Source organism: Delphinapterus leucas, chromosome 7, assembly GCF_059928025.1.
Source record: "Delphinapterus leucas isolate spDelLeu-1000000601 "Yukka" chromosome 7, BTC_Dleu_Yukka2, whole genome shotgun sequence".
Lineage (NCBI taxonomy): Eukaryota > Metazoa > Chordata > Mammalia > Artiodactyla > Monodontidae > Delphinapterus > Delphinapterus leucas.
The window spans coordinates 54,244,162-54,257,702 of NC_143135.1; the positions used below are offsets into that span (position 1 = coordinate 54,244,162).

General features: G+C 51.4%; 1 protein-coding gene across 3 annotated transcripts in view; it reads left to right on the forward strand.

Moving 5' to 3' along the window:
* Positions 1 to 5,739: 5,739 nt before the first annotated feature.
* CAPN5 (calpain 5) overlaps positions 5,740 to 13,541 on the forward strand; it is a 57,070-nt gene continuing 49,268 nt past the window's right edge. Inside the window, exon 1 of one of the 3 annotated variants that reach the window (XM_022593891.3) lies at positions 5,740 to 6,380. The gene's annotated coding sequence lies outside the window, so the exon portion shown is untranslated. Of the gene's footprint in view, positions 6,381 to 10,203; positions 10,367 to 13,541 lie in introns of those variants that run through there. The other 2 variants (XM_022593892.2, XM_089915336.1) reach the window with 2 other exon arrangements.

Below are 13,541 nucleotides of genomic sequence, written 5' to 3' on the forward strand. Positions count from 1 at the left end.
TCCCTGCGGAGTGCTGTTACATATTTCATGTCCTGGTTGGTGTCTAACAGCCCTAGCTTAGGATCCTGGCCCTCCACTGAAAAGCTGTGTGATTGTGTCCAAGTCACTTAAATGTTGGATTCTATATATGTGAAATGTAGAATTGTCTTAAGGGTTAGCGCCATGGTGTAGTATGACTCTAATTACATTGGGTTTTCTGAATAGGAGCATTCCTGTAAGAGTGCCTGCCCAGGCTTGCCAGGGGTACTTCAAAACTGCTGGACAGGGCTTCCCTGGTGGCGCAGTGGTTGAGAGTCCGCCTGCCGATGCAGGGGACACGGGTTCGTGCCCCAGTCCGGGAAGATCCCACATGCTGCGGAGCGGCTGGGCCCGTGAGCCATGGCCGCTGAGCCTGTGCGTCCAGAGCCTGTGCTCCGCAACGGGAGAGGCCACAACAGTGAGAGGCCTGCGTACCGCAAAAAAAAAAAAACTGCTGGACAGAACTGAGGGGTCAACCCCTCTTCCACTGGCCAGTTCAACCTGGAACAACCAACTTTCCTCCCCTTCCTGGTCATCTGGCTGACCTGTGCCCACAGAACCTCTTTGTCTTGGAGGTGGGGACGGGTCCCTCTGCCTTATCCCATCCCCCGTTTTTCTGACGAAGGTGTGGTAGGGCAAGCAATAGACCAAGACCTTTCACACTAGGTGAAAGCAATCACCCACTGTAAAGGTGAGGGCTGAGAAGGAGTTAGGATTGCTTTAATCCAGCTCTTTTGTTCCATACATACATCTCACTCAGTTCCTCCCTGGCCATTCCAGAACCTTCCTAGAGAGGTCATCACTGCCTGTCCTAAAGTCTGGTCACTTTATTCCAATAAGCTTACCACCATTTAACTTTCTCCCCACTTCAATTCACCCCCAAACTTCCCGAAAGACATTTCTGCTAAAGAGAAAAGATGAGTTTTTAGGGAGCTTGGAGAAAGTGAGTTAACAACATTAAGTCATTGGGCCAACCTGGATGGATGTCTGCTCTGTGTCAGGCCTTGGACTCAGCCATGAGTGGGACAGGAGTTGATCAGTCTGGGGAGGAATACGGTCAGGCCCGTCCCACCACTCTCCCCTCATACGTATCCTCACTCTTCTCTCATCCAGACATCCCCCTTGCCCCTGCCCAGCCCCTCTAAATTAGCAAGGAGAACAAGGAACCTGAGAGGTGGAACATTCTTACAGAATCCAGTAAGTTACCAAGCTCTGAGGACACCATCCCTGCCCTTCTGATGACCCCTGCCCAGTTCAGGCCTGGGCCTCACCTCTCTCTCATGGATCACTGTACCCGTCTCTGGGTTCCCTTCCTCCACTATTTCCCTCTTTGGCATCTATACCACATATGGGCTGCTACAATGGACTCTTTTTTTTTTTTTTTTTTTGCAGTACGCGGGCCTCTCACTGTTGTGGCCTCTCCCTTTGCAGAGCACAGGCTCCGGACGCGCAGGCTCAGCGGCCATGGCTCGCGGGCCTAGCCGCTCCGCAGCATGTGGGATGTTCCCAGACCGGGGCACGAACCCGTGTCCCCTGCATCGGCAGGCGGACTCTCAACCACTGCGCCACCAGGGAAGCCCTGGCAAGCGGATTCTTAACCACTGCGCCACCAGGGAAGCCCTACAATGGACTCTTGAAAACAAATACGGACTGGTCAAAACTTTCAAAGGATCAAGTTAAAACTCCAGGTACGGCATTCAAGGCCCTTCTCAGGAACCTCTAATTTATCTTTGCACCTTCAACTCCCAATATTTACCCTTCCAACGACACAAAACGTGGAATGTTTCCCAGACATGTCCTGTTTAGTCCCACCTCTGTACCTCTGCCCAGAGTGCCCTCTCCCTCTTTACACCACTCCTTACCTGCTGGGAAAACTCCCTACCACCTCAAATGCCATGTGGTAGGTTAAATATGGCCACAAATTTTTGGAGCTCCTCCTCACCCCTTTTATCTGGGCTGGTCTTGTGACTTGACACTATTGCCATTTGGGGTAGGGCGGTTCCCGAGCATGAGAGAGCATTTAGCCGTATGCGTGTCGTCTGCCCAGTAGATGCCAGAATCACACCCCGAGTCATGACAGCCAAATATATCTCTAAACATTGCCAAATGTACTCTGGTGAGCAAAGTCACCTGTGGTGGGAACCACTGGCCTAGAGGAAGGCAGGGAAACAAGAGGGCTTCCCCGTTCACTCCAGGGAGCGGGACTGCCCATAGACTGACCTGGAATACTCAGCTCAAACTATTGAGAAGAACAAAATAAACCTTTATGTTTTTTGAGCCTCTGGGATTTTGTCAGCACTTTGTTAGGGCAGCCTTGCCTTATCCCAGGTAACCTAATGTGTCCTCTCTGATCCCTGTTTCCCCGCAACCAGACTGGCTGCTCCCAGAGGGAGGTACCATGTTTGAATCACATCGGGTGTTACCCCGCGGAGGGAGGCCCTGGCATCTTGCAGGCTCACTCTTGGCTCTGGGAGGTGGAAAGAGCAGGAGGAAAGGCATCATCCAAACACCCTTTCTGCAGTCCCGGTGCCTTAGCCACTTGTCCCTTGCCGGCCTTGCTTCTGAGCAGGGTCTGGCTCATAGTAAGTACTTCCTAAATGCTTTAGGGGTGAACAAATGAATGGATGTGCCCACTCATTTGTGCCCATCTGTCCGAGTGGCTTGAACTGTATCCATCGGGAGAGTGTATCAGTTTCCTATTGCTGCTGTAACAAATTACCGCAGACTTTCTGGCTTAAAAACACAAACACAGTTATTATAGCCCTACATATCAGAAGTCCAGAATGAGTCTTGCTGGGCTAAAAGTCAAGGTGTCAGCAGGCCTGCATTCCTTCTGGAGGTTCTAGGGCAGAATTTATTCCCCTGCCTTTTCCAGCTTCTAGAGTGTGCCCACATTCCTTGGCTTGTGGCCTCCCTTCATCTTCAAAGCCAGCAGTCACATCATTCTGACCTCTGCTTCCACTGGTCCCATATCCTCTGACTCTTCTGCCTCCCCTTTCATTTATGAGGACTCTTTGATCACACTGGGTCTGCCTGGGTAATTCAGGATTATCTTCCTGGTTTTTTTTTTTTTTATATAAATTTATTTATTTTTGGCTGTGTTGGGTCTTCGTTTCTGCGCGAGGGCTTTCTCTAGTTGTGGCAAGCGGGGGCCACTCTTCATCGCGGTGCGCTGGCCTCTCACTGTCGTGGCCTTTCTTGTTGTGGAGCACAGGCTCCAGATGTGCAGGCTCAGTAGTTGTGGCTCACGGGCCTAGCTGCTCCGCGGCATGTGGGATCTTCCCAGACCAGGGCTCGAACCCGTGTCCCCTGCATTGGCAGGCAGATTCTCAACCACTGCGCCACCAGGGAAGCCCCATCTTCCTGTTTTGAGGTCCGCTGATCAGCAACCTTCATTCCATCTATAACCTTAATTCCCTTTTCCCATGTAACCTAACATATGCATAGATTTCAGGGATTAGGGCCTAGACATCTTTTGGGGGACATTATTTCTCGTATGACGGTGTCCAATAAATATTTGTTGAATAAATGAACAATAATGAAATAATGAACAAAAATTAATAAATTAACAGATGTGATTCCTTCACACAGACCTCCGTGATGTGAACTCATTCTGGACAGCTAAGTATCATTAACCCTGAATTCTCTTCCCACTTGCCATTTATCAAGTGCTTGTAACAGACAAGAAAACAAGAATGCTGAGGGGTCGGGAGAGGACACCTCTGTGTCCTTGGAAAAGTCTGAATTCTGTGCTGTGACAACTTCCTCCCATTTTCCTGACAGGCAGGTGGATTATCCCCACTTTATGGGTAAAGAGATTACGATTCAGGAAACTCACAGCTCAGAAGAGTCAGGACGCCACATTTATAGGCCTACTTTGTCACTCTGGGTCCTGGTCAACCCATCTCTGAAGCTGGGCTGCTCACTGTCACCAGGCCCAGCGAAGGCCCACGGCCCGCGCAGCCCTGGCACCCCCTGATGTTACCTGGTTTCCTTCCCCTCGCCTGGCTCATCGGGCTCTTTTGCGCCCCGCAGCCGCCAGGGGGCGCGCCCTGCATACAGTTTCCGCGCGGAGGCGGGCGGCTGGTCTTTGGGTCTGGGTAAATCTGGGCCCCAGGAGCCTGTGCTCCCAACTCCCTTCACCAGGCCGGCCTAGCTGACAAGAACCCCACGAGCAAGGAAGATGATAGGGCTGTCTCACTAACAAACACAGATGCAAAATCCTACACGAAACGCTAGTAGACAATGTGGCAGTATGTAAAAAGGATGTCAGAGCACCTAGATGGATTTATCCCAGAAATTTGAGGTGGGCTTAGCATTAGAAAAGGAATCAGAATACATGTATAGTAAAGGAATATCTGTCAATGTGGCACATCACATCAAGAGAAATATGAATATCTCAGACGAGGCGGGGGGAGGGAATGTTTGATAAAATTCAACTTCCTTTCGTGATTTAAAGAAAATCTTGGTTAAGAGGTGAAAGCATTTCCTTTAAGAGTCAGAAAAGACTAGACGTGTCCATCATCACCACTGTTCAACATTGTCCAAGGCTTGAGAGCACAGCAAGGAAAGATAAAGATTTAAAATGATAATGAGGGAATTCCCTGGTGGTCCAGTAGGTAGGACTCCACACTTTCACTGTCGAGGACATGGGTCGTCCAGGAACTAAGATTCCACAAGCCATGCAGGGCAGCCAAAAAATAAAAAAATAAAATGATAATGACTTGAAAAAAGAAAGAAAATTATCAGAACTTCAGAGGCTTGCAACCCTACCAGATCCAATTTCCCCACAAAATTAATGCTATACTCCCTATCCTGAAATGAAATTCTTAAAGAATATAATCTGTCCACACATATATTTTCCAAAAATCAATATAATTCTTTTATTGCAATATAAAAGGTTAATAAAAGACAAATAAAATTGTATGAATTATGATGTGTAAATTCTTGGGCACAACAAAAAACTCCCTCACAAATTTTCAAATCTCCCCCCAGGGGGCAGTACACCTCATTGAGAACCATTAGCCTACTTAGAAAACCCACCAAAACACACACAAATCCTACAGTTAATTAATTAAAATAATTTTTAAATGTACCAAGTCTTCCAGTACAAAATCAATGTACAAAAATCAATTTAACTTCTATATAGTAGTAACAAGCGATCAGGAAAAGTCATTTGTAAAAGTACCATTTATAATAGAAATAAAAATGTACCTAGGACCGAATCTAAAAGCGATGCAAGAAAAAAATGTTAAGATATTTTTAAACATCTAAATTAATATGTCGAGATATGTTATAAAGCACCTCCAAGCCCCTGACTTCCTTGTACCCTCCCCCCATCCAGGGAACAGGGATTATTATCATCCCCATTGGGCAGATGTGGAGACTGAGGACCAGGTAAGTAAATGACCAGGCCTCCTGCCTGCCATTCCTGGGCCCTGACCACTGCCCCGGGCACCGTGCCTGACGTCCACCACACCCAGAGCCGAAGGCTGCAGCGGCACAAGGCCAGAGGCCAGGTCTCTAGGCTCCAGAGAGAAGGAGGCAGACAGCAGTTTGCCACACACACACACACACACACACACACACACACAGCCATGACATTATTTGTGTCTTCAGCAAGGGAAAACCCCCTCAACCCATCTCAGCGGCACTTGGGAGCAGGAGGCAGTAACCCTTCGAGGCAGGAGGGGAGGGTGGAGCTCAAAGGTAAGGCCCTACCTCAGTTTCCTCCACCCAGATGCCATACCTATCCCCTCCCTCAAACCCGGAAGAAAAGAGCAAATAATGACTCCGGGGAGACCAAGTCCGAGCCTGAAGGGCCCGGAGAGATGCCTTCCCTGCCCCCAGCCCCAGTGGAAGGGAAAGCGGGCCAGAAAGGCGCAGTGGCTCCAGCGTCGCACAGTGAGGGCCCCAGGCCCGACCCCAGCTCGGAATGCAGCCCTGGGGAGCGGACGCTCTGGGGTTTGAACGATAACTGCTTCGAGTGTTTGTCTGCTCGGGCCCTGAGTGAAGCCCCACCCGGAGCTGCCCAAGCAGAGTGAGGACTCCGCCCGTCAAGGCTGGGCTCTGAGCCGGAGGCTGAAGCCGGGAGAGCAGAACCACCGGCTTTGAAGGGGCCTCCCGGGCTGACTGCCCGGCTTTCGCGGTGGGGGTGGAGAACTCTCAATGTGTTAGCCTTGACTCAACGTCGTAACAGTTGTTAGAGCTGGCCTCTCTCCACCCTGGGACGGTCATTCGCAGAATGATTCTGTAGTGGTGACGACCCTCTCCTCCCCTCCAGCCTAGACTCAGCCTGGCCTTGGAGGAACAAACAGGCCCATTAACCTATTTTCCCAGCTGAAGAGCAGTCTTTCCGAAAGGTTAGTTCTCATACTCCCAAGAACACAGAAACGACGTTTTTAAAATGTCTTTTTTTTTTTTCTTTCTTTACTCCTGGTCTCAAGAGTTTGAAGCTATAGATAAGAGATTGGATTTGTATTCTAGAAAGTTCAGTTGGCTGTGGGAGAAGGGATCTGAGGGGCAGAAGGGGTCCTGGGGAGAGTGAGGCGGTTGTTTATTTATTTGTTTATTTTATTTTTGGCTGCATTGGGTCTTCATTACTGTGTGTGGGCTTTCTCAGGTTGCAGCGAGCGGGGACTGCTCTTCGTTGCGGCGCAGGCTTCTCTTGTTGCGGAGCACAGGCTCTAGAGCGCAGTCTCACTAGTTGTGGCACACGGGCTTGGTTGCTCCGCGGCATGTGGGATCTTCCGGACCAGGGCTCGAACACATGTCCCCTGCATTGGCAGGTGGATTCCTAACCACTGCGCCACCAGGGAAGTCTGCCACCCATTTTATTTATTTATTTATTTATTTATTGCTGTGTTGGGTCTTCGTTTCTGTGGGAGGGCTTTCTCTAGCTGTGGCAAGCGGGGGCCACTCTTCATCGCGGTGCGCGGGCCTCTCACTATCGCGGCCTCTCTTGTTGCAGAGCACAGGCTCCAGACGTGCAGGCTCTGTTATTGTGGCTCACGGGCCCAGTTGCTCCGCGGCATGTGAGATCTTCCCAGACCAGTGCTCGAACCCGTGTCCCCTGCATTGTCAGGCAGATTCTCAACCACAGCGCCACCAGGGAAGCCCAGCCACCCATTTTTAATTATAGAAGCTTTTATTGTTTTATGTCTGCTAAAGCTATTTCCTCCTCATAGTATTACTTTTTCAGTGTTCCCATTCTTGCATGTTTATCTTTCCATATGGACTTTGCATCTTGTCTATCTTTTTAAGAGAGCTTGCTGGTATTTTTATTGGGATTGTATTGAATTTACAAATTAACTTAGGGAGAACTAACATCTTTATAATGTTGAGTCATAAAATCCAAGAACAGGGGATATCTTTCCATTTGTTCTTAGTTGGTGTCTTTCAAGAATGTTTTAAAATTTTCCTCATGTAGGTTTTATGCATTTCTCATTAAATTTGTTCCTAAGCACTTAATCTTTTTTTGTTTTTATTATGAAATGGGTTTTATCTACCCTTATGACCTTTGTTTATTATTTGTATATATAAAGGCCGTTGAATTTTGTATTTTAATTTTGAATCCTGCTACTTCACTGAACTCTTTCACTATTTGAATTAGTTTTATCATTGGTTCTCCGGTTTTTCTTTTTTTTTCAGGTATAACATTATATTATCTGCAAATAGATATCTTTTTTTTTTTCTTTACTCAGTCTTAGGCCTTAGGTTGATTTATTTTGTTTAATTGCATTGGCTAATACCTCTAGTACGATGTGGAATAGTGGTGTAGATAGAGGTTATTCTTGCCTTTTTCTGGTCTTAGTGGAAGTGCTTCCAGTGTTTCTTGATTAAATAAGATGTCGGCCTTAGGACTACATTTTATTGTGTTGAGAACGTATCCCTCACTTCCTATTTCATTGAATGTTTTTATTGTGAATCAGTGTTGAATTTTGTTAAAGGCTATCTTGGCATCTATAGAAAAAAATCATGGTTTTCCCCTTAGGTTCATTAATATGGTGCATACTTGTTATGGGTTGAATTGTATCCCCCCAAAGATGTTGAAGTCTAACTTCCAGTGCCTCATAATGTAAATTTGGAAATAGGGTCTTTACAGAAGTGATCAAATTAAAATGAGGTCATTAGAAGGACCCTAATCCGATATGACTGGTGTCCTTATAAACAGGGGAAATTTGGACACAGAGATAGACAGACACACAGGGAGAACACATGTGAACATGAAGGCATAGATCATGGTGTTGTGTCTACAAGCCAAGGAGTGCCAAAGATTGCCAGCAAACCACCTGAAGCTAGGAGAAAGGCACGGAGCAGATTGTCCCTCACAGCCCTCAGAAGGACCCAACCCTGATGACACATTGATCTTGGACTTCTAGCCTCCAGATCTGCGAGACAATAAGTTTGTGTTTAAGCTGCCCAGTTTGTGGTACTTTCTTATGGCAGCCCTAGCAAACTAATGCTATTAATGGATTTCCTGTTATTAAACCAACTTTGTATTCCTGAATAAATCCCACTTGGTTTTGGCTGGTTCTTAATAATATCCAGGATACTAACAAAATATAAGCAGTGTTTCAGAGTAGCATGGAATTAAGAGCAACTCAAAGTTCATTTTGTCCTTCATATCCCTATTTTCCATGGTGTGTGCTCTCCCCTGGAGTCCAGTGTGACTCTCCCATTTCCCAAACTCTCAGGAGAATACTATTAGTTCTGCATGTCCTGAAAAGTTCTGTATGTCCAACTCCACTCCTCTCCCTGCGATCCCGTTCCCTTGGCTAGATGGGTGTGGGGGAACTTGAATGGTTACTTGAATATTTTACCCCAAGACACCAGGCGTTAGGAGCCTTCATGTTGAGCCATTTACCATGCCAAGGGACTTCCTTTAGGGTTCTCAAACAATAGCTAGACAATTAGATCTGTTGGGATTTTTTAAAGAAATTATTATTATAAGGATTTCACTTGGGAAACTCGTTACATACAGGAGCAGTGAAGATAGGGGTTTGCTGGCCTGTAGCAAAGAAGATTCTCTCCAGGGCTCTGGTGGGGTGGAGGCTATGGAGTCTTGCAGAGCTAGGAAGAGGGAACTAGGTCACAGCTCTGGGTGACAGAGACTCTCCCAAGACAAGTAGAAAGGGCTTCCCTGTGAGGAAATGAGCTCCCAGTTACAGGGAGATGCAGCAGAGGTTGGACAGCCAGTCAGGAAGCCATCAGAGGTGGGCTTTCCCTGGGGGAGAGAAGAGGAGGAGGGGGATAGAGGAGGAGGAAGAGGGGAAGGGCATGAGTGGAGTCAGACAGGGTAGGGAGGATCCCAGTTCTTCCATTTCCTGATTGTGTGACCGGGGCATCTCCTGAGGCTCAGTTCTATCATCTGTAAAATGGGGCTAATGAGGGCTCATGCCAAGGGTGGTTGTGAGAATTACATGGGAAAAGCACCTGCACAGCAGGCACCATGATGGCACCATTTGGTGAATCAGTTTATAGCAACCGACCAGCAGGGACCTGGGGCCAGAGCATCATCAGAGCTCCGCCCCTTCCCCCAATTTTTTGGGAGACCAAGCTCTTCCTGGCTTGTCTGGAAACCTCTCCATCTCAACCTCCAACAAGAGCAGGGTCAATGCCTCCCCCACTACACCAGGCTGGGTGCCCTGGACAGGTCACTGTCCCTCTCTAGGTCTCTTTCCTCATCTGTCAGAGAAGGTGGGAGCTGCCAGAGATGGGCTCTGAGGTGGGCCCTTCCAGTTCTAACATCCTAGGATGGCTGGGCTTCTAACCATCTGACAAGGGCCCTCCTTGTGACTCCTGGGGTCTGGGTCCCGCTCCTCCATCCAGAATCTTGGGGATGGATATGGACATGGAGATAGGGAAGAGATGGGCGCTCGCCTCTTCGAGTCCTTCTTTTCCCAGCCCCCTGCCTCGGTGCCGACCTAGGCTGGGCTCTGGGGAGCTCCCGGAGATGCTGGGAGGGAGGGACCGGAGAACGCGGGCCCGATCAAGCCGAGAAGGGTCGGGCTGCGCCGCGCAGGCCCCCAAATCCTCGCCTACTCTCCAGCGGGAACTCTGCAGCCACCTTCCTGCCCGTTCACCTCACAGCTCGGCGCCACTTCGCATGCGCTGCAATCCTGGCCCTCCCGCCCTGCTGGAAACCACGCCTCTGTCCCCCAATGGGCGGAGGCCGCTGGGCGGGCCCGGCCGCCCGGGAGTCCTAGCTCGAGCCCCGCCCCAGGCCAGCCCCAGCTGATCTCCGGCCGGAGCCAGAGGCAGCTGAGGGGGCTGGTCCAGCTTCCGCTCCAGTGCCAGCACCGAGCCCGGCATCCCCGAGTCCGCTGGACCCGCGGCGGCGCGGCAGGTAGGAGGCGCTGCGCAGAGGGAGGCGTGTGCGAGCGCGCGTGTGTTCATGTGTGTGTTTCGGAGGTGTGTGTGTGTGTGTGTGTTACGGGTGCAGCGAGGGCCAGCGCGTGCCCTGTGAGCGCGAATCGGTGGGTGTGGGGTTGCACATCCTGCAGCCGGGGAGGAAGGAGGTGAGCGCTGGCTTTAAGGCCCGGGGGGGGGCGGGGACCTCCAGGATCCGCCCCGGCCCCGGGGGTTCGTCCCCACCCCCGCTCGAGGCTAGGGGCCTCTTCCCACTAAACCCGAGTGTCCGGAGCTGGTTTCATGGTGCTTACGCGCCGGGGTTTACCTCCCGGGGCTTGACCGGCCCTTGCCCTCCTCTTCCTCACAGTTCCCCTTTCGTGTCCCTTCCCAGGCCTCCACCCATTCAATTCCACAGCCCCTCCCGGGTACCTCCCCATCCTCCGTCCCCCGGCTTGGGAAAGGGGGCAAGGCCACAATCGATTTCCTTCCTCACCATCTTCCCAGGTTGAATAGGGGCCTTTTCTCCTGGGCTGCTGGGCTTGGGTGTGTGTGTGAGGGGGCCAGGGAGGCAGGGACAGCTGGGGGAGAATGGATCTTGGGCTGCTCTGATCCTGCCACCACCTTTCAGAGTTGGGAGTCTGAGGAGACCCACCTGGGTTCCAGAGGTGAAGCAGGACGGATCGTTAACAGGTGCCAAGTTCTCGCCAGGCTTCATTTCCTGTGGTGGGATTCAGCCCCAGACCCCACAGGGTGGAGGAGAGTGAGGCACAGAGGGTGAAGTGACCTACTCTCTCTCTCAGGGTTGCTGAACCAGAATTTGCAGCTGAGTTGCCCTGGCTCTCAAACCAGAATCCTCTCTCTACACCAGCATCGAAGAGAGAAGTGCCCAGGGCAGTTATTTGTAGGATTCTGGGGAGGGAGAAATCTGGGCAGACTTCCTGGAAGGGAGGGTGTTTGAGTGTGGGGCTCAGCCTACCCTATGAGTGTGAGGCCTCCTGAAGAAACTAATGTATTCTGCTGCAAGGATTGAAAGCCTCCCACCCAGGGTCTTTGGGCCTAGCCCTTGCTGCAGTCCCCAGAGTCCTGGGGTGGGGGTGGGGAGGCCTGGCTGCTTTCCCAGGCTGAGGGTGGGGCAAGCTGGGCCCAGCTGTTGCTGCTTCAGGCCAGAGCTGGGAGCCTGGACGTCGATGTGCTTAGGTGGGGTCATTGCCCTGAGGAACCTCTCTTCTGACTGACGAGGCAGATGGGTCAAACCGAGAAGCCCCTGCCCAGAGTTGCACCCAGTGCTGGGTGCCAGTCCCTGCCCAGGAGCTGGGGAAGGTTTCACTGCAAAGGATATATTGGTGCTGGGTGCTGAAGGATGAAAAGTTCACCAAGCAGAAAAGAAAGGGCAGGGCACTGTAGGCCCAAGGAATAGGTGGGTAGAGGCCTGGAAACATGTAACTGAATGATAGCCCATGAGGAGGGGCATTAAATCATCAGATGTGCATCCCAGAAGTGTCATCTTTGGCTCTGTGGTGGGTGAGTTGCTAGGGAGGCCCAAGCAGGGAGAGGCCCCTTCCTCTTTCCCCTCGCCTCTCCCCTCCCCAGCTCCGCACCCAGGGCTAGGCTTGGCACCTGAGGAGGGCATCTGATAGGGCTTCCCAGAGCCGGCACAGGAGGGGGTAGTGGAGCATGGGGAAGGGTGGGTAGAGGAGCCCTATCTGATATGGAGCCACCACTGGGGGTGGAGCAGGTTTGGGGGAAGTCGATGAAGTGTGAGAGGCCTGTGGGCTTTTGGGGATGACATCCAGGCCACTGCTCCCAGGCCAGTGCTGTCTCTGGCTGCTTCTGCCCCTGCCTTCCCTGTGGGCTCTCAGGACAGCCCTGAAGCCCTGATCCCTGAACAGGTGGCCCTCCCGGAGCCCCCAGTGGCCACAGGGAAGCCTGTCTCCATGACCTCTCCTACCTGCAGGGCCTGTCATTGTGTCACGCCTCCTCCTCGCTGAGACTGGCTCTGCACGTGACCTTGAGGCAGGGAACTTCCCCTGTGAGTCTCAGTTTCCTCATATGCAAAATGGGGGTAAATGCTGCCTATAGGGATTTAGGGGTTGATGATGAAGTTAAATCACATCACTAAAAGTGCTTTACGAAGTACATGGTGTCTGGTAGTCATTATAACTAATAGTACCTAACAGTCAGCACCACTTAATCCCTTCTTCCCTGGGGGAGGGACAACCCAGAGGAAGGAGGGGCCGACTTTGGGAGGAGAAGGGTGAAAGGAAACAGGGTCTCTCCCATTGAAGTGGAAGCCCCTCTTGGCTTCAGTGGTTAAGAACTGTGGCCTTCTCAGCCCTCCTGTGGCGGGGCTCACTATCTGGGGCCTGGCAGGTGAGAAGTCTGTCTGCTGCTGGTCTTCTCACCTCACGCCTGACTTTCTCTGCCCCAGGGTCCTCAAGTGTTTTGAGTGCCTTTAGAACCCCCTCCCCTCCACCCCTCTAGCCCCTCCGGAGACCTCTTCTGCCCCTTCATGCCTCGCCCTTTCTGCTCAAAACATTCCTTGGCTCGCAGTGGTCCTCCCGGGCCTCGCCTTGAGGGCCCCAGACTCTGCAGCTTCTCCTCCTCCCTGGGTTGATGGTGATGCCCTGGGATTGCCTCACTTTAGTTCAGGCCGAGCTGCTGACTTCACTTTGGCCTCAGGCCTTGCCTTTCCCTGTTCACTAATGGCAAAATGGGCCAAGTCCCTTTGGGGTTCTAATCCAGGTTTTTTTAGGAAGCCAGCCTTCAGGCTTGGACGTAGGAAGTTGCGAAATGTGAACATTTGCTGGCCTGTAATGGCCCGAGCTATTGCTCCCTGTTCTAATTGTTCAGGGATGTGTTTCTAGGGGTCTCAGCTTTCCCAGGACTAGGGGTATGAGGGTGCCACTGGCTGAGGCTATGGTGGCTTGTGGGCGTGGACTGTGGTTTTCTGCCACAGTGGTGCATGTGGTCAGCTGTGAGACAGGGGACTGGTGGCCGGACTAGACCAAGCCCATTCATTGGTACCCAGCTGGCCAGCACTTTCAGGGTACGCCCAGGATGGCCTCAGGATCTTGCAGCCTGGGGGACAAAAGGCAGAGAGCCTGCTGGCCTGATCTGCCTGCCCCTGCCCAGCCAGCCCCTGCCCCGTTGTCCACTGCTGGGTAACTTCT